The following is a 20651-nucleotide window of genomic DNA, read 5'->3' as shown; positions in this document are numbered from 1 at the left end:
CCTTATGCAGACTGTTCCCTCTAAAGAGATAAATCTGATGGGCTCTCGATTTTTTTTTTTTTGCTTTTAAGGTGCCAAGTGTAGTTATCTTCGGGTAGTGAAGTGCTATGTGACACGTCTTAATGAACAAGGCCATCCATAGAGTCCAAAGAGCGGCAAGTGCTGGCAAACTGAAATAAAGGAACAACTAACAAGCTCAGATGGCCAATCGCACTCATGGAAAGGTAAACGTGGTAAATCTTTCAGACTGATGACCTGAGATTTCCCTCTCCAAAAGTTCCAACATTTTCTCCTTTTAATTTAATAGGTGTACAGAACACTCCAGTGTTATAGTGTTTGTGTTCCAAAAAAAAACCATCTGTATCACAATAATGTGAACTTTTTTTGTCCCCAAAACTGCTATCAGGGACTTGAATTCTCTCTTTGTGACACTAATCATGACCTCACTGACACAACAAAAGGACATCTGTACATTGCATGTTTTACACTTGGATAATTGTGAATTTTTATATACTTTGATTTTTTAAAAAATATTTATTGTCCATTTTATTCTATTAAGTGTATTATTGTAGTTATTTCTTTGTAGTTTGTTTTTACCATGCTGTGCACATGTACTTTGTACAATGTACAGGATATGATAATACAGTACACTCATTCTCATTATTAATGGAGATGGGCTCCTCTGGGAAGTTTTTCTCTGAAAAATGATGTCCCTCTGGGTATGTAGTCTATGGACAAAAGAATTCTGATTGCATTCTCGACAGAAGAGTATGAGTTGTTATTTTAATGAACTGGAAATAGATGTTGGTTAACAAGAAATCTGCAGTTGCTGAGGTCTAGCTTTTAGTGCACAAAGTGCCGGAGAAACTCAGCAGGTCACACAACGTCCATAGGAAGTAAAAGACAGTCAACATTTTGGGCCTAAGCCCAAACATTTTGGGCCTAAGCCCAACTTCAAGTGTGCCAAAAATCAGAGAGATGCCCGAAAAAAAATTGGGGGGAAGGGAGAGGAACACAGGCTGGCGGGTTATAGGTGGATATAGGTGAGAGGGGAAGGAGGAGAGGGCAGAAGGCTGAGAGAGACTGCTCTCTGACAGGAGTAGGGAGCTCGAGTTGAGGAAAAGCAAGAGATCAAGGGAGGGCTTCGTGGAAATTAGAGAAATCGATATTGATGATGTCTGATTGGACACTGCTGTTCCTTGTATTTGCAAGTGGCCTCGATTTGACAGTACCTGAAGCAATGGACAGACATGTCAGAGTGGGACTGGTGTGTGAAATTGAAGTGGTTGGCCATTGGGAGATCTGAACTAAGGTGTACAATGAAGCACTGATTTCCCTGGTCTGTGTCCAATCTCTCAATGTAGAGGAGGAGAACCAGGAGAACCACGTACTATAAATAACTCCTACAGATTAATAGGTGAATTGTTTGCTTCTCTTGAAAGGTCTACTTTGGGATGTGAAGGGCGGTGAGGGAAGAGGTATAGGTGCAGCTGCAGCACTTCTTGTGATCACAGAGTAACATACCAGGGTGGGTGGGGTGGGGGTTGGAATTCATGGGAAGAGCTGAGTGGAGGGAGTAGGAATGAATGTGGCATTGTTTTATGAAATACCATTGCTTAAATATCAATAGAAGATATTGCCTTGCCCATTTCCAAAGCAAACCTTGAAGATTGGGATCCTTGTTCTTGAGAAACTGGTTAAGTTCTCTGTATAAATGTGTGCCTATTTCATGAGGTATAATGTTTTTCATTGCCAGTTCAAATATTTTTGGCAGTGAGTCATGGACCATTGGTGGAAGAGTCTGAGATACCACGCACCTGTCTTCACTGACGGGATGGAAGTGGAGAGGGTTAGTCCCTTCAAATACTTCGGCATCTATATACAGGGCAACATCTTCTGAAGCCAGTTCATTGAATCAAGTGTTGAAAGCACACCAATGCCTCTCTAAAGAGGCTGAGAAAATTTCCTCTCTAAAGAGGCTGAGGAAATTTGACATTTCCTTGAATACTCTACTGAACTTCTACTAGTGCACTTAAGAAAGTGCACTGACCCGTTGCATCACAGCTCGAGTTGTCAACACATCCAGGAAAACAGAAGACTTCAAAGACGTTGACTTCTCATCCATTGCAGTCAGCTATATAAAAGACTGAGTGAAGAAAGCAGGCCACGTCAGAAAGGACCCTTCCCCTCCTCTCTCGTTACAACCTCCTCTCACTCCTCCTTTCAGGCAGAATGCACAGAAGTCTGAAGTCCAGTCCCTCCCGCTTCAAGAACTGTTTATTTGACGAAAGCTATCAGACTCTTGAATCTCTCCGTACAACCCCAATTGAACGCTACTCCAGGATATGTCTGAACTAGTACGGTTAGTATAGTTAACATAACACTATTAGAGCACCAACAACATGGGTTTGTACCTGGCACTGTCTGTAAGGAGTTTTCATGTTCTCTCCGTGTCTTCATGGCTTTCCTCAAAGTGCTCCAGTTTCCTCCCACTATTCAAAGCATAAGAGTATTGTAGGGGGCTGTAGTTTATGGGCCGGAAGGGCCGACTACCATGTTGTATGTCTAAATTTAAAATATAAATTTAAAAATTGTACTATCTCATCTTTTTGCACCAAGTGCAATAGTAAATATTCCTCTATAGTTTATCTTGATTGTCTATTTTCTTTTGATGATGTCTGATTGGACACTGCTGTTCCTTGTATTTGCAAGTGGCCTCGATTTGACAGTACCTGAAGCAATGGACAGACATGTCAGAGTGGGACTGGTGTGTGAAATTGAAGTGTTTATTAGTTTACTGTACATTTCTGTGTTGGTATAGAATACAAGAGCATGTCAATGCATTTGTATATTGTGCTATTGTGTTCTTATCATCATAAAAGCACAAAGAGAAGTTAGAAGAAGGAAAACACAAGGAGAAGGTGAAATCTGGGAAAATTGTTCGTAGAAAATATTGAGTATTGCAAGTAGAATTTTAGATGGATGAACTTACAAAATAACAGTAAGGAATTGTGGAAAACTTCCTCAGTTGCCTTGGCGAGTCTGTTGTCTATCTCATTGTCGATCCTTTCATCCGATGAAATGGAGCAGGAGGAAAAATGACATATTTCAGGTTGGTGAACTTTCATCAGGACTGAGGCAAGTTACCAATACAATGTGATGGTGCAGCCGAGGTAGGTAAGCGGGTTGACCGTTTTGAGTTCTGTGTGCCCGATGGAGATGTGGGGGGGCTGGTGGTCATGGTGGGGAGCTGGCTGATGGAGGTCCTCAGTTTTCTTCAGGCTGACTTCCAGGCCAAACATTTTGGCAGTTTCTGCAAATCAGGACGTCATGCGCTGGAGAGCTGGCTCTGAATGGGCAACTAAAGTGGCATCATCTGCAAAGAGTAGTTCACGGGCAAGTTGCTCTTGTGTCTTGGTGGGAGCTTGCAGGCACCTCAGATTGAAGAGACTGGCATCTGTGCGGTACCGGATGTAAACAGCGTCTTTCATGACTTGTTTCAGTGTGATTTAGCTTATGAGAAAAGAGGGGTGCACACAGAATAAGAGATTTTCCTGTCACAACTCCTTCAGGCTGAGAAGAATTTGCCCATTCACCCCATTGAGTCTCTCCCCCATTCAAATCACAGTCGATATATTTTCCCTCTCAACCCTATTCTCCTGTCTTCCCTCCATAACCTTTGATACCTTTGATAATCAATAACTTATCAATCCTTGCTTTAAATATACCCAATGGATTGACTTCCTCAGCCATTTGTGGCAGAAGATTACAGATTTATCACCTTCCAAATGAAAAAAATTCTCTTTATCTCTGTTCTTCTCCATGTCCACTCTATCCAGCTTGAGGATAGGGACATGGAAAGACTGAACGAAGAAAGTAGTTATCATTTTAGTTTGAGAGGTGGTGTAGAGGTTTGTTAATTATTGATGATCTGTCTGGCAAAAGTGTAAATAGAAGGTCATGAAATGATGGGCCTGAGAGGTACCTGAGGTAGCAAAGTTCAAAGTTCAAATTTATTATCAGAATATCTACATGGCACCATATATATCACTGAGATTCTTTTTCCTGAGGGCGAGACAGAATTTTTACTGAACCTATCTATAGTGCAAAAATCTCAAAAAAATATTCATATACAAAAGAGAAATATAAACAAAAAATGAATTGTAAGCAATTTGACTGTGCAATACAGAAAATAAATATTCAATAATAACAAATGTGAAAACAAGTCATTAAATTAGTTGTTTAGGGATCTAATGGTATGCTGACTGGCTGCATCACAGTCTGGTATGGGGACACCAATACCCCTGAATGTAAAGCCCTACAAAAGATGGTGGACGCAGCTCAGGACATCACGGGCAAAACGCTTGCACCATCAGGTCCAGGACCAGCTGCTATCAGACCCCTCAACAACAAACTCATTCGGGGACTAATTTAAAGACTCTTACTTTTGTACTTTAGTGATACTTTTCTCTCTGTATTGCACAGTCTGTTGGTTTACATTTCTTTATTTATTTACCAAGTACAGTTGTAAGGGTTAAAATAACTTAAAATTCATTTTTTCCCTATTTTTTTAGTTAGTTTAGGTTTCTTTTTTTCTTTTCTTTTTGAAATTCAATAATATAACAGATAATGGCTTTGCTCAACCATGAATAATACAAATTTCGATAAAAAATTTTACAGAATGAGAAGAGAAGGAAATACCTTTTCCTTTAATGTTTTAAATAAAGAAATTTATAATTCATTCAAAAATAACTTTTAACTTTATTTTTCATTTTTTTAGCTTTCTTTGGGGTTGGGTTTTCTTTCTTTTTGTTTGATATTATGATTTACTGCATTATTACTAATGTGTTCTGGTCTTCTGAATTCTGCTCCTATTGGAAATCTTTTTTCATATATTTTAAAAGTATTGCACATAATTGCATCATTCAATTATTTATATATTAAATACTAATAAAAATATTTTAAAAAGAAAAAGAAAATGATTTAAATGGATTGCAAACATATTTTTGCGAGAACCCAGCTGGCCAATATTGTTTACAACTTACACGAGTATGTCAGCTAGTTATACTTAATTCCAACGTTAGCTCGCTTGTACATTTAAAATAAACAATTTAGTTTTGAGCTTTGCTTTGCACTGTCTCGAGCCAGAAGACAGTCCAGATAATTATTTTTGACCATTCTTTTGAATGTATTAATGTATTGACATTTTGTTGTCTGATTTATTATTTGATTTAAATATAGTTTAACTGTTTTATCAAAGTTCTCAGTGCATACAGTCTAATAAACAGTGAAAAGCTCACTGCTACTTTATAACAGACTTTTCATTTCACGAGTCAAAACCCTAATGTCTTCATGTTGTCCGAGCAATTATAAAGGGTGATAGTCGCAATAATCGTTTTTTTTGCACTACCAATAAATAGCAATTCTGCTTTGCCTGAAAGAAAAAAAGAATATCAGGGATATATGTGATGCGATGTATGTGCTCTGACAATAAATCTAAAATCTGAAATCTGAATCAATAGGTGCACCATTGAGAGCATCCTATCAGGGTGCATCAGTGAGCGGACAGGAGCTGCTCCACCCACGACCACAAGAAACTGCAGAGGGTTGTGAATGTGGCTCAGGCCATCAACATCATTTACTCCGACTGCCTTGGAAACGCTGCTAACATATTCAAAGACTCATTCCACCCCGGCCACACTCTCTTTTCTCCCTCCCTCCCCTCCATCAGGTCAAAGATTCATGAGTGTAAGATCGCTCACTGCCAAATTCAGGAATAGCTCCTTTATTGCCATTATCAGTCTTCTAAATGAACCTCAGACGAGTAAAACTATATTTGCCTTTGCTCTCTGTAACTCTGCCCTTCTGTTCTGTGTTTTACTTGCTGTACAATGCATGGGATGTCTCGATGGACAGATAATATAATAAATCCCCACTGGAACTCTGTACATTTAACAATAAACATGAAGTTGAACTTGAGATATGCTCTTACTCCTATTGAGGATTTGTTCCATCAAATGAATTTATCATTTTTCTATATGTTATATGTTATCCCTTTAACCTCACAAAGATAAGCGTATACAGAGCCGTTGTCATACCCACACTCCTGTTCGGCTCCGAATCATGGGTCCTCTACCGGCACCACCTACGGCTCCTAGAACGCTTCCACCAGCGTTGTCTCCGCTCCATCCTCAACATCCATTGGAGCGCTCACACCCCTAACGTCGAGGTACTCGAGATGGCAGAGGTCGACAGCATCGAGTCCACGCTGCTGAAGATCCAGCTGCGCTGGATGGGTCACGTCTCCAGAATGGAGGACCATCGCCTTCCCAAGATCGTATTATATGGCGAGCTCTCCACTGGCCACCGTGACAGAGGTGCACCAAAGAAAAGGTACAAGGACTGCCTAAAGAAATCTCTTGGTGCCTGCCACATTGACCACCGCCAGTGGGCTGATAACGCCTCAAACCGTGCATCTTGGCGCCTCACAGTTTGGCGGGCAGCAGCCTCCTTTGAAGAAGACCGCAGAGCCCACCTCACTGACAAAAGGCAAAGGAGGAAAAACCCAACACCCAACCCCAACCAACCAATTTTCCCTTGCAACCGCTGCAATCGTGTCTGCCTGTCCCGCATCGGACTGGTCAGCCACAAACGAGCCTGCAGCTGACGTGGACTTTTTTACCCCCTCCATAAATCTTCGTCCGCGAAGCCAAGCCAAAGAAGAAGAAAAAGAAGTATAAACCATTGTCTGACTATTGGCATTGCACTTCATATACTGTATATTACAAATTTAGCATAGTTAATTTTCCCTCCGAATCTTCATCGGTTTTCTAATTGGAATCAGCTTCTATCATGTTGTAAATAAAATTAGATTTAAGCTCCTTTTTTTAGAGTGAGATCAGTCACCTTTCAACGGTGTAAGATTCTATCATTTGTGAACATACCTCAAAGGCTTCATTACAACTGTTATTCATTAACCTACCTCAGTGGTTCTCATCCTTTTTCTTTCCACTCACATACCACTTTACATATTCCCTACTCCATTTGTGCTGTGTGATTAGTAAGGGATTGCTTAAGGTGGGATATAGGTGGAAAGAAAAAGTTTGTAAACCACTGTTTTATTCATACCTAATTGACTTGTTATGTGCACGGTTTCATAACTCCAAAGGAAATGGGCCAATGACAATTTTTCTCTAGCAGAATATTTTAGTAACAATTGGGTCAGGAGCAGTGATTCTCAACTTTCCCTTCCCACTCACCAGAGATTTGTTGAGTTGCAACATGACATCTTGACTCTTGAACTCATTTCTCCAATGAATGAAGCCCAACTTCCCATAGGCCATCTTAACTATCCTATCAATCTGCACAACAAACTTGAGAGATGAATGGATTTGGACCTTGTGAAAACATTCAGCAGGTAATTGGCATAGCAGTTAGCACAATGCCTTTATAATGCCAGTGATTGGGTCTGGACCGGGGTTCCAATCTCACACAGTCTGTAAGGAGTTTGAATGTTGTCTCTGTGTCTGCATGGGATTTCCCCAGGAGCATGGCTTCCTCCTACTGTTCAAAAATGTACTGGGGATGTAGGTTAATTGGGCAGCACAGACTTATGGGCCGAAATAAAAAAAAACAATGTCTTTCAAAGCAAAGAAAAATATGCATAACCGATGTTTCGGGCTTGAGACTTTTTTCCTGGTATGGAAAAATGTCGGCAGGCATCTGAATAAAAAGTTAAGAGGGGAGGAGCATTATCAGAAAGGCAGGAGGTAATAGGTGGAGAAGGGGGAGGGCACAACAGCAAGCAAGGGGAGGAGGGATGGCTAGGAAAGCTGAGGGAAAGAATATAGGGGAAAAGATGGGAGGGAGAAAGGAGAGCAGTTTAGCAGAAACTGGAGAAGTCAAAGTTAATGCCATCAGCCTGGAGAGTGCTCAGACAGAAATCAGGTGTTGTTCCTCCAATTTCCAGGTAGTCTTTGTAAGATAGTACATGAGGCCATGGACAGACATGTGAGTATGGGAGGGGGATGCAGAAGTGAAATGGTTGGCTACTGAGGCTCAAGTTGGTGGCAGAGGCAAGTAATGAGGAAGGTAAAGGCAAAGGATGGTGGTGGAAGCCACCTCTGTTCCTCCACACTGTTAAGTAACCGACCATTGACCCTGCTCTCAGTCTTCAGGTTTGACCTTCCAAAATACATCACCTAATACATATCCTGATCGAACTCCATCTGCCATTTTCTGTCCAACACAACCTTCGACAACCTTCTACACTTTCTACAACTCCTCCAAACTTCGTTTCATCCACAAACTTACTGACCCATCCTTACGCTTCTTCATGTGGGTCATTTATATAAAAAAATAACAATCACAGAACAGATCCCTGTGGAACTCCACAAGTTACTGACCCCTTTCCATCCACTTCTACTCTCTGTTTTCTACAGGCAAGCCAATCAAAAAACATTTAAAAAAACCTATGTTGTGTGTGGTGAAAAGAAAACAAGACTTTTATTGAAATGTGATGTGGCCCCCCCAAGGCATTGTTGAGAATGGATGCTGTAGAGGAGACATGATTCTTTGATATGCTTGATATAAAATGGGACAGTCCAGGGTATTTACATGAGGCTAGATCATACTGCCAAACACTTCTGTGGCACCCTGTATCATTGCACTAATCCTTGCACATATCTGCTGCTTTATGCTCTGTTTCAAATAAAATAGAATAAGGAATTAATAAAGCTTGCCCATGTATGACAAACAATTCAAGACAGTGCTTTTCTATGACATTCTGTCTTTGAGAGGCATATGAGAATCATTTCTCTTTCAACTCAGAATGTGTTTATAGATATCAATGATGTCATTCTGCAAAAATTAAATGATTACATGCATCAAATAGAAAGATATTAGAGGCTCCTATTTCAATGCACAAAATTTATGAAATTAAAAAGCCTTAATTTAGTCTGCAAATGCATGCTTTGAAATCAGACAGAAGCTTTGGTGGCAAGAGCAACATGATTATTCCTGATGTCTTGTGGCTCCTTCCAACACATGAAAACACACATGTGAGCTGCAAGATCAGGAACTCATTTTCTCTTCAGCAGCAACTTTTATTGGTGCTTTTTATCCAGTTAAACATTCCAAGGTGTTTCACATGAACATCGTCTGGCAAAGTGTATTCCTGCTGCCAAAGGAAATGTGAAAGCTCTGTGGACAAGGAGATTCTAGGATGACGTGAGCCTGTAATTAAAGCGGATACTGTGTAAGACTGACTGAGAACAGCATTGTCTAAATGAAAGGTTCAATGAAGGCTTCAGTCACACTCAAGACAAACACTGAAGAACAGGTGCATGATAGAGCTGAGGATTTTTAGGCCAACATTGACACTACAATTAACATGAGAAAGAGAGAGAGAGAGAGACATTTCATAATCTCACTGCAATTTGGGAGAGCTTGCTATATTTGTCTCCTACATCAGTGAATACATTTCATAAGTCATTCATGTTAGCTTGCTTTCTTGTAGCCTGAGTTTATAAAAGGGCCTTTTTAAATGTAAGCCTTTGGTTCCAAATTGACTGATTGAAACATTGCTCCTGAAAATGTTGTCTTAGTAATTTGTTTATGTTATCATTTGATCATTGGTTATGAGTTGACTTACCTACATAGCACATAAAACAGAGCTTTGTACTGTATCTTGGTACTTATGACAAATAATTCATGACAAACGTGTATGGATTACCCTTGGAGTCGAGTGACCTTTATCATCTGAGGGGGATACGGACTGAAACAGGAGAGAACTCCCAGCTTTTCTTTGAAGAGGCTCATTGAGTTCAGTAAGAATGGATGAAAACCTGGTAAAGCACAGTGAGGGAGTTGATGTGCACAGGTCCAGCGACCCAAGTTCAATCCAGACTTCCAGCACTGTCTTTGTGGAGTTTACATGTTCTCCAGGTGACCCTCAGTGCCTGGGTTTCATCCCACTTTGAACAGTAGATGCTTTAATTGGACACTCCAAATTGCATCAGGGATGTGGGGCATCTAAAGCTGCCGAGAGTAGATGAGAAGGTTAGGAAAATTTTAAAAATGGAATTAGCTGAGATAAGTGCTTAATCAACAATAAGATCTTGGAGGGTTAAAAAGGGCTGTTTCTGTGCTGAAAGACTCTGTGTCCAAGAGGGTTGATTTAACAGAAAATTAAAATTAAAACTTGTAGAACATAAAACATTACAGCACAGTACAGGCCCTTCAGTCCATGATATTGTGATGACCTAGTAAACCTACTCAGCAACAATTTAGCCCTTCCCTATCACACACCCATCATCCTCAATTTTTCTTAATCCATGTGCCTGGCTTTGAGTCTTATAAATGTTACTTTTATAGCAGGCATCCACCACTATCTGTGTAAAAAATCTGCCTCTACTGTCTCCCCTAAACTTTTCTCTGCTCACCTGAAACATGTCCTCTGATATTTCCCATTGCTGTCCAGGAAATAGAAGCTGTAGATGCCAGAAATATGACACAGAACAGAAAATTGCAGTAACATTAAGCCATTAAAATGGCATCTGTGAAAGGAGAAACAGTTCACATTTCATTTTTGTACTGTTCTATGTTCTATTTTTTTTATATCTGAGGAAAGTTTGCATTTGAAGTAGGAAAGGTTAGAGTGACGGTGGAGTAGGTTTACATAGGTCAGCACAAAATTTTGGGCTGAAAGGCCTGTACTGTGCTGTACTGCACTGATTTCCAGCAATCTGTGCTTAACGCTGATTTGAAAGAAAATGCCTTCAAAGCATAATCTATTATGTTGCCAATAAAATCTTCTATTTCAACATTGACCACACTTACATTTATCTAACTGTGAAATGTCTGGTTTTTACTTAAACATAAATTCCTTTGACATTACATGGGTAATGTGCTCAGAGGAGACTTGAACACAAAGTGTTCCATCTGTGAGGCCAAATGATTCATGACTGATGCCTTGCATGCCCATTTGATTGATAACTAGCTTCTGCCAACTTGGCAGAAGAATGTTACGTAACCTGCTGAAAGGCCTGCTGAGAGGTTGGGTGTGCTTACCATCTCCTGCTAGACAGTAACAGGTAGGAATAGCCAAGTTGCAGAGTTGTGATGGATGGACATCTTCAGAATTTCAATTGTATGTGTTTCAGTTGAGAAAGCAACGTCATTATTCTTTGAATACCCATAGTCAAATGATTATTTATAAACTCTTTCAACATGTATCAGCCCACTCATTTTTATATTTAAAGAGAGATCTCATTTCCATTTAACAGTACTGCAAGTCAACAAGGACTGCAATAATGTTTATTCCTTTTATCTTTCTCCATTTAGGGTGTTGTAAAATCTTGGACAATTTTTTTGTTTGCAAAATACTTCATTTTGTAGAAAGTATATCATGGAATATAAGTATACACGAGCAACACTGAACATTTCTACAATCAATACAATCTTATATCTTTTCACTGTATTAAAGAGTATAGGTGTAGTGGAATTAACAGATACCATTTCATCGGATGCAAGGATCGACAACGAGATAGACAACAGACTCGCCAAGGCAAATAGCGCCTTTGGAAGACTACACAAAAGAGTCTGGAAAAACAACCAACTGAAAAACCTCACAAATATTAGCGTATACAGAGCCGTTGTCATACCCACACTCCTGTTCAGCTCCGAATCATGGGTCCTCTACCGGCATCACCTACGGCTCCTAGAACGCTTCCACCAGCGTTGTCTCCGCTCCATCCTCAACATTCATTGGAGCGACTTCATCCCTAACATCGAAGTACTCGAGATGGCAGAGGCCGACAGCATCGAATCCACGCTGCTGAAGATCCAACTGCGCTGGGTAGGTCACGTCTCCAGAATGGAGGACCATCGCCTTCCCAAGATCGTGTTATATGGCGAGCTCTCCACTGGCCATCGTGACAGAGGTTCACCAAAGAAGAGGTACAAGGACTGCCTAAAGAAATCTCTTGGTGCCTGCCACATTGACCACCGCCAGTGGGCTGATATCGCCTCAATCCGTGCATCTTGGCGCCTCACAGTTTGGCGGGCAGCAACCTCCTTTGAAGAAGACAGCAGAACCCACCTCACTGACAAAAGACAAAGGAGGAAAAACCCAACACCCAACCCCAACCAACCAATTTTCCCCTGCAACCGCTGCAACCGTGTCTGCCTGTCCCACATCGGACTTGTCAGCCACAAACGATCCTGCAGCTGACGTGGACATTTACCACTCCATAAATCTTCATCCACGAAGCCAAGCCAAAGAAAGAAGATACCCGAAAAAACTGCTGAATATTTGCAATAAAGCAGAAAATGCAGGAAAGCCGTGGCACGGTTAGTGCCGTGGTTGGCACAATGCTAATTAGTGCCAGTGATCAGCATTCAAATCTCGAGCTGTCTGTAAGGAGTTGTACATTCTCCCTGTGATCTGCATTGGTTTCTTCCGGGTGCTGCAGTTTCCTGCCACCCTTCAACGGGGAGGTTGTAGGTTAATTGTGGTTTTTAGGAAGCATGTGGGCTTGTGGGCAAGAAAGGACTGTTACCATTCTGTACGTCTAAATCTAAATTTAAAGTCAAGCAGCATCTTCGGAAAATAAGGACACTCATTTAAGATGTAAGGGGACAGATTTAAATGAAGGCCACATTGTTGGTAGAAGTGGCTGCCTTAGTAAGTAGGTCATGGTGCATATAATTGTAATATTTTAATGGCATTTACTTACATGGTTTGGAAAGGTTTAGAAGCTCCTGTGTGAGTGATGGATGGCATGGATCCATTCTAGTTTGCCTATTGCAGAAACAGGTTTATGGCAGATGCCATCTCCCTAGAACACCTGCACAGTTGGATACATCAGGGTGCAATTTATCGACTACAGTTTGGCATTTAACACCATCATCCCCTGAAAACTGATCAGCCAACTTCAAGACCTGGGATTAACCCCCCACTGTGTAATTGGATCATGGATTTCCTCAACTTCAGACCACAATTAGTGAAGATTGTTAAGAACGTCTGGAGCACCACAGGGCTGTGCTCTTAGTTCCCTGCTTTTCTCACTTTACACCTACGACTGTGTAGCTCGGTACGACAATAACACCATCTGCAAATTTGCCAATAATATCATGGTAGTGGGTTGTATAAAGGAAGGGGATAAGTCAGTGTACAGGATGGAGATTGAAAACTTGGCTGAATGGTGCACCAACAACAACCTTGCACTCAATATCACCAAAATTAAGGAGATGATTGTTGACTTCAGGAAAGATATACAATCCAGTGATCAGTGAGGGATCAGAGGTGGAGAGGGTGAGCAAATTTAAGTTCTTGGGAGTCTCAAGAGGATGTTTCCTGGACCAACACACTTATGGCATCATGAAGAAGGCACATTAGGACCTCTACTTCCTCAGGAGTTTGCGGGGGTTTGGTATGACATCAGAAAACCTGGCAAATTTCTACAGAGGTATAGTGGAAAGTGTGCTGACTGGCTGCATCAAGGTCTTGTATGGGGATACCAATACCCCTGATTATAATACCCTCCAAAAGGTAGTGGACACAGCCCAGGACATTACAGGTAAAACCCTCCTGAGTACTGAGTACATCTACAGGAACCACTGCCGTTGGAGAGCAGCAAAAATCATCAAAGATCCACACGACCCAGCACATGCTCTGTTCTCACTGCTGCCATCAGAAAAGAAGTATAGATGCCATAAGACTCAGACCACCAGGTTCAGGAACAACTGCTGCCCCTCAACAACAAACTCAATCTGCTTACAGTTCTTTTATTTGTTTACATTTTTACTCTGTGTACAGTTTATTTTTGCATGACCGATTAGTGGTAATTCTGCCACTCCCACAAGAAAAATAATTCTTAGCGCTATATCCGATGTCAAGTATGTTCTCTGACAATAAATCTGAAATCTGAATCTGAGGAATGGGCTGAGGGGCAGGAAACTGGGGCCTAGCTTGTGCAGTCATCCTGGTTAGCAGTGACAAGTTGAGCTGAAGGGCCTGTTTCCATGCTGTAAAACTTAGACTCTCAGGAGAAACAGAGTTGTTATTTCAGACCTTTGACACATTATCAGAAATGGAAAATAGAGAAAACCTGTTGATTTTCAATAGTTAAGGAGGTGGAGGAGAATTGGGAATATTTCTGACAGGACAAGATCAAATAGATTAATGTTTGGGTCCTTAGCTTAAAGTGGGCATGTCAGCCACTCTGAGTGGTGGATGGTTTCTTCTACAGGAAGTGTGACAAGTTTCAGATCAATGGCTTTCCACAAGCAATTAAAGTCTGTCAATGAGCAGAGCTGGAAATTCTTTTTCAAACTCAGCTGTGCCAAATTAAATATCCCTGGGGTACAAATGTATGGCCTAATCCAGATGCTAAAAATTCTGCTTAATATTGTCTTGCACATTACTGACAATAGAATTTAATTTCACGTGAGGGAGACTTCAGGCAAAACCCAATTGATGACAAGACACACTTCAAAATCAATCAGCACGTATTATGTGTGACTGCACTCTCTCACCTGTCCTGGGGAAGGGATAAAATTCTATTAAAAAAAAGCAGAAGATCAAAATCACAAAATATAGCAAATCCAAAATTGGATACATGGAGCATGGCCATTGCGATGGACTCAAGGACAATGTAAATTCCACTAATCCCTGGCTGACATCAAAAAGTCTTCATCGCTCAATCAAGATCAGTTTGATTTTTATTGATATGAACTGGTGATTTTACAAGCAATCCACATAATGGAACCAAGTAAATTCCACCCGGGCTGCAGGCTCTGATACCTGGGAGCCAGATATCAGAGCTGGGATTCGAGAGGGTGCTGAAGGCAAGGAGGGTTCCTGAAGGGCCTCGGTTGCTGAAGGTTTCCTCATCATGTTGGAGGTGTGGATCTGGAGCTCAAGTTGCTGGTGGAGTCTGTGTGATTGCAGGAGCATTGGAGGCGAATCTATGGGAATTTTCTTCTTGCTTCTCTTTCTCCTATTTCAAGGTGCACCGGCATTGCTAAAGGTGACTCTTCGTTTGCCTTACAGCAGGTAAAAGTTGAAGCATTTTATGTACGGTACATTTTTGATGCATTACTGTATGACAATAAAAGGAACCTTTCAAACCTTTGATCTGAGGATAAAGTGTATCATGTATGTTACATTTTTAGTGTATTATTGTGAGAAAATAAAAGAAACCTTTATGCTAATCTAGATTTTGCTCAGGGCACTTTTACATTTTAATGTTATGCATAATAATGATTAGTGCTCAAGAAAGTTGCTGTTCGTTGCTTACTGATGATACAGTGATTTGAAATTATAACTACTTTTATGTGCACAACTGTCGACTAGAGAAGTATATTGATCATCCAGCTGTTATCAAGGAAGCCTTATTAGCCTGGAGAATTTTTAACAGCACATTTACTCCAGTAATTCTGACACCTATCTCCAAAAATGGATCATATTTTAATCAATAAAATATGTGGTGCTAGAAACATTTACTGTTTTCACTTGTGTAAAAGTTGACATCATCTTTTTGGTCAAAAAATCTGTAATTTTCCATATATCTCATGTAAAAATTGATCCATGTCCCACATCTCAGCCCCGGCCACCGGCTCCTTATGCCTTGTTCGCAAATTCTCACCCGTTGTCGGCTGCCCACGGACCGGAGTTCCCGATGCCTTCGACATGGATTCTCCACATGGACTCAGCCACCCACAGATCAGAGCTTCCGATGCTTCCGATGATGCAAAAACCCAGCCCCAACCTCCCACGTGCTAGCATCCACGGCAGCTCCCTCGTCACTTCCCACACCAACCTCAGCCTCCACCAGGCTGGCAGCACTGTTGGAGCCCACAGGCTCATCATCTGCCCCACCTTACCCTTCCCTATCCCATCACACCTCTCCCTACTCAACTCCCGTCTCCCCCTTTGAGCTCCTCCTTTTTACCCACACCCACAACCCTTTATGCTTTTACTTCAATCACAGTGTCCGCAGACTTCTGTGTTTTACTCATTTTTTTTTACTTGGTAGGACACATCTTTTGATGCACAGACTATTATTACTTTAGTTCATTGTGTTTTTGTTCTTTATTCATTTAAAGATAATTTGGACTTCTCCTACTGACACGGTATTTAAGATTCTAGTGTGAATTTCAGTCCCTTGAAAGTAGTATCCATGCCATCGTCGACCCCATAAATTTAACATAAAAAATGATCTGGAAATTCGACTATGGTGTCGAATTGGCTGGTTTGAGCAGGTGCAAGCCATTCAGACTCTTAAGCTTGTTCCAAACAAATATCACAGATAATCTTTCACTCAAGTTTCCCTCTTCAATAACCCTCATTTAACTTCCTCTCTCTCACCTTGAATTGTTGTTTTCAAGTGTGAGATTCTCATACCCTGGAACAATGGTTGTGACCATGCACCTTATCTATGTCACTCATGATTTTAGGGACCTCTATAAAGTTACTCTTCAGCCTCCCAGACCCCTCGGAGAATTGCTCCAGCTTACTCAACCTCTTATTACAACCTAAGCCCTCCAATCCCATTAATATTTTCATGAATTCTGTTTTTAGACGCAGGTTGTCAGATTTTTGCACAACATGAGGATGAAGAGCTCTGGGAAATTAGCAGGAGAGTGAAGCCAACACCAACTTCAGGTCAGCCAAGTTCTTTTCAGATGGCAGAGAAAATGCAAAGAGGTGAATAGCTCACTCCTGTTCTCAATTATTATGCCAAATTGTTTTAATGATTAGAAATGTGTATGTATCAAGCTCTCTCTTTCTTAATGAATTGTCAGATGGAGTCCTTTGTCCGTGATGACACTCGAGGACTTCATCGAAGGACCCAGTCCAGTCAATGACCATTCAGTCATCATCTCTATGCTGGGCAATAACAGGAAGCCAAGCTTATCCTTTCAACTAGGGGAATCACCCATCTCTGGGGCTGACCGTACTGAACTAGGATGAATTGTGCTCCTGTGTCTTATTGATGGCTGATACTTAGAAATGATTCACAGGACAGTAACACTCAAACTTTTATATAGCAACCCAAAGTTTGAGAAATTGAATAAAATACACTAGTAAATTTTGGTGCAACCAATTGAAAGACAAGGTCACAGTATTATTACCAGCATATTATCCTTTGTTTATTTAACGGAATTAATTGACCCGATGCTTGGATTCAAATATGCCTCCTTGTTATTAGTGCAGAAGTCCTCAAAACTAGCCATTCTCAATGGCGGGGCGGGGGGGGGGGGGGAAAATCACAACAATTTGGGTTGGGGTGGGGTACAGACTGAAATTGTACAATATTTTTGATGCTTTTTATGTAGTCAGCAGAAATATGAAAGGAACCAATTAACTAAACTTGACTGCTTCACAGGAAAGGCGGTCCAATGGGGGTGGGGGGGGGGGGTGCCACAGCCAGAAAATGGTTGAGAATGGCTGATCGAAATCAGTAACTCACCCTCTGAGCCACAACACCCAAGAGTGGCCATCAAATGCACTGCACTCTTTTGCCCATATCTCTAAACTCAGTAACACTGTCAAGACAAGCAATTTACTTTTCAAAAATAGTGCACTGAACATGCTTTGTATATAAAAATTTATTCTGTTTATTCTTTCTGCTTTCTTCTGCTGGAAGGGTTGGAATTAGCATTAGAAAGATAGCACGATAATGAGTTTGGTGTATCTCACCTAAATACGTGAGGCAGTGCCTGTGGTTATAAATGAGTAGAAATGCTCACAGGAATGAGCATTAAATGTTCCTGCAATAGAATATTTATGAATTGTAGAACACTTATGGGGATAATTTGAGGAAGAATATTCTTCCATATTTTGCAAAATAGTTACAGGGCAAGAAGAGAAAGGGATTAATTGGATGGATGTTGAGAAGTGCAGGCACAGCCACAATAGACTAAATAACCTCCTGGCAAAAGATTTTCATGGTAAGAGCAGTTCTATTGTTGGACTTCTTTTCTAAATTAATGATCCAGATCACATCATGGCATCTGAGGACCTTCAATTCAGTTAATTAAACACATCCGCAAAGAAAGAAAGATGTCAGTATCAGTGGTGGTGGCCATGTTGTGAGCTTTCATGAAACTCTGCTAAAAGAAGACTGCAGATGCTGGAGAAATGGAAAAGTACACTGAAATGCTGAAGGATCTCATCAGGCCATGCAGAAATGCTGGAGGATCTCATCAGGCCATGCAGAAATGCTGGAGGATCTCATCAGGCCATGCAGAAATGCTGCAGGATCTCATCAGGGCATGCAGAAATGCTGGAGGATCTCATCAGGCCATGCAGAAATGCTGGAAGATCTCATCAGGCCATGCAGAAATGCTGGAGGATCTCATCAGGCCATGCAGAAATGCTGCAGGATCTCATCAGGGCATGCAGCATCCATGGAAATGAATAGGCAGTAGGGCTGAAATGTTGATTTCCATTGCTTTCACAAGATATAGGAGAAAAAGCAGGCCCTTTGGCCCATTGAGTCTGCCTCGAAATGGATTCTGCAGGACATGTTCAGTTGTTTTGACACTTTTGTGCATTGTATCATGAAATCCTATCCATTCAGTTTGGCTAATCAATAAATCCAGATTGTACAAATTAAAGGTTGCCCCCACCCCATTTTGAATTTTAAATTTAGACAGACCACACAGTAACAGGCCCTTCCAGCCCACAAGCCCGTGCTGCCAAAATATCACAATTAACCTAAAACCCCAGTGGGTTTTTGAAGCGTGGGAGGAAACTGGAGCTCCCAAAAGGGAACCCATGCAGATACAAGGAGAACGCACAAGCTCTTTATAGATAGTGCCAGATTTGAACCCAGGTAATAACATTACACTAACCACTGCACTAACAGTGTCACTGTATCAGCGATTTAGCATTCATGTTCTCTCAGAGCCCTTAACCAATGGGTGGGAAAACCAGTCTTTGAATATTTTTGAGGCAGCGAAAGATAGATTTTTTTTTCAGAAGCAAGGGGATGGATGGTAGCCATAATAGGAATGTAGAGCTGTGATCTCACTGAGTGGTGGAGCAGTTTTTGTCCTCATCCTCTTCATTCATATAATTTCATGTTAGAAAATAATGTGATCAAATCTGAACTATCCTCTGAAATTGTTTTAATTCGTTTAAAGATGTCTACATTCTGTGAAGCTATAACGTTAGACGAGCTCATCTAGTGGTAAGCTTTTGGTAATACATATCAGTAATTTCAAATCGCCCCTGCTTTTATGAAATAAGGACAGGGAATATTGGGAACATTTAGCAGGTCTGTCAGCATGTAGGTCAAGTCATGCCAAGTTTATTATCATCTGATTGCACAAGTACAATCTGACAAAACTGCATTTTCCCATCCTTTGTGCAAAACATGCAGACACACAATCTGACATAACACAGGCAAACAATATATATGCAGGACCAGTATTCATAGAGACAAACAAATAAATATTGTTTCATAAATATGACCGTTTTGGATGGTCAGTCCTTTGGTCATTCAGCACTCTCACTGCTCATGGAATGAGGCTGTTTCTCAGCCTGCTGGTTCTGGCTCTGATATTCTTGTATCACTTTCTAGATGGGAGCAGCTAAAAGATGCTGTGTGTGGGGTGGAAGGGGTCCTCAACGATTTTGCAAACTCTCTTCAGATAATGATCCCAGTTGATCACGTAAATTGGGTGAAAAGAGACTCATGTGATCCTCTTTGACTTTCTTATCGTCCTGTGAATTAACTTCCAATCCATTTCTCTGCAGCATCCATACCACACTGTGTTGTAAATGGCCAGGACTAATGTAAAAGGTTATGTTACATAGCAGACCAGCAGGCTTTTATAGAAGGTTGTGTTATGTCACAGACCAGCAGCAATATAAACTCATCAAGAGATTGTTATTGTTTTTATTTTAAAATAATATATTTATTAATAACTACTACTAATATAACAACTTAATTAACTTAACCCCAACTATGCACGAATATACTTATGTGGGATTCACAAACCATTACTGCCTAGACATGATTCTGGAAAGTCAGTCCAAAGTTCTGTCTTAGAAACACAAACTCTTAATTGATGTACAGAAGTAATCACGAAGGAGGTGGGAGAGACTGAGTGAGAAGACTACTGAAAACTCATGTATCCTTGTCGAGTTGCTTTCAGAGAAATGTCCTTTCATACATATTGTGGTCACAACTCCCTTTTTCCTTGCAGGGGGAACTGAAACGTGTGAATTACATGAGTCTTCCAAAACCCAAGCATGGGTTAGATGAAATTACCATCATAATGGTCATGATCCAATGAACCAATTTTCCTGCTTCATTTACCCAGATATGGATCAATCAAAATGACCATTGCAATAGTCATGGTGGTTCAATGATTCCCCTGACAAGGAGAATCAGCTGAATTGTCCATTTCACACAGAGTAATTCCACCTCTGTGTTTATCAGATGGCTGCTGACCACAAAGTGTGTTCTTCCTTTAAATGTTTCTCTCACAAGTCTCTCTCCCAACCTGTCCATGGACAAAGTAACAAATATTCTCTCTCTTCCTTCCAGAAGTTTGTACCTGGTTGTTGCCACTCAGTTTACTCCACAGTTGTGAATGGTCGCAGCCAGTGTTAACCCTTAAATTGACAGTCA

General features: G+C 40.9%; 1 long non-coding RNA gene across 3 annotated transcripts in view; it reads left to right on the top strand.

The window, feature by feature from the left end:
* Positions 1-558: 558 nt before the first annotated feature.
* LOC138741724 (uncharacterized) overlaps positions 559-20651 on the top strand; it is a 73892-nt gene continuing 53799 nt past the window's right edge. For 2 of the 3 annotated variants that reach the window (XR_011343712.1, XR_011343710.1), the window contains exons 1-2: positions 559-719; positions 16586-16711. This is a non-coding gene — a long non-coding RNA (uncharacterized lncRNA). Of the gene's footprint in view, positions 720-16585; positions 16712-16809; positions 17075-20651 lie in introns of those variants that run through there. The other variant, XR_011343711.1, reaches the window with a different exon arrangement.

This window comes from Narcine bancroftii, chromosome 8, assembly GCF_036971445.1.
Source record: "Narcine bancroftii isolate sNarBan1 chromosome 8, sNarBan1.hap1, whole genome shotgun sequence".
In the NCBI taxonomy this organism is placed as follows: Eukaryota; Metazoa; Chordata; class Chondrichthyes; order Torpediniformes; family Narcinidae; genus Narcine; species Narcine bancroftii.
This window is presented reverse-complemented; position numbering and strand designations above follow the sequence as displayed.